Source organism: Acanthisitta chloris, unplaced genomic scaffold, assembly GCF_000695815.1.
Source record: "Acanthisitta chloris isolate BGI_N310 unplaced genomic scaffold, ASM69581v1 scaffold7438, whole genome shotgun sequence".
Taxonomy (NCBI): Eukaryota; Metazoa; Chordata; class Aves; order Passeriformes; family Acanthisittidae; genus Acanthisitta; species Acanthisitta chloris.
Genome location: NW_008685292.1, coordinates 31,388 through 32,107, shown reverse-complemented (window position 1 = coordinate 32,107; position 720 = coordinate 31,388).

The window sequence follows — 720 nt, the reverse complement described above, 5'->3', positions numbered from 1 at the left end:
AGTTAATTTATCCCTCGACCCCCATTTAGAAGATATGCCTTTGACAGTTTTATGTTGACAACATTCATCTTTTAACCTTATAAACCACTCAGAGCACATCTGTAAGACATCAGAAGTAATATCCCACTTAACTTGTCCCTTCAGACTGTAATACAAATTCATATCGCAGAGTAATGCTTAGTTTGGCCTAATAGCAATTATGGGCATACTCTGATTTTAAGAAGTCACATGCTGAATCAACCTTCAAATGTTTTAATAGTCAAAGTTCTTCATTAAGATTTTTTTTATCTTAAATTGTGGGAGTTTTTTGGTGACTGCTGGATATGAATTTATTTGACAATGGAGCCTGAGCAAAGGTATTTCCCAGACTGAGAATCACATTTTCTGAAATCTTAGTTAATATATTGGCATGCTTTTTTTATGAAGAAATTAGAAATTAATAAATGGATAGAGTTAGGTGCTGCTTCTGCTGAAATCTCTCTCCATTTTTAGATGGTTCAACTCTAATATCTTACTTTTAAAAAATCTAGTGCCTACACACATTCATTTATTTTTTTAGGAACCACTTAGAATACAAAAGCACAGAGGTTTCAACCAGCAAGTTTTAATAAAATTTCATGTTGTAACAAGTTTATTTTTGATGGGACTTGATTGCTGCTTCTACCAGATGTTTCAAGATCGGCACTTTAGTGCAATATCCTCCCTGAATTTTAACAGAAC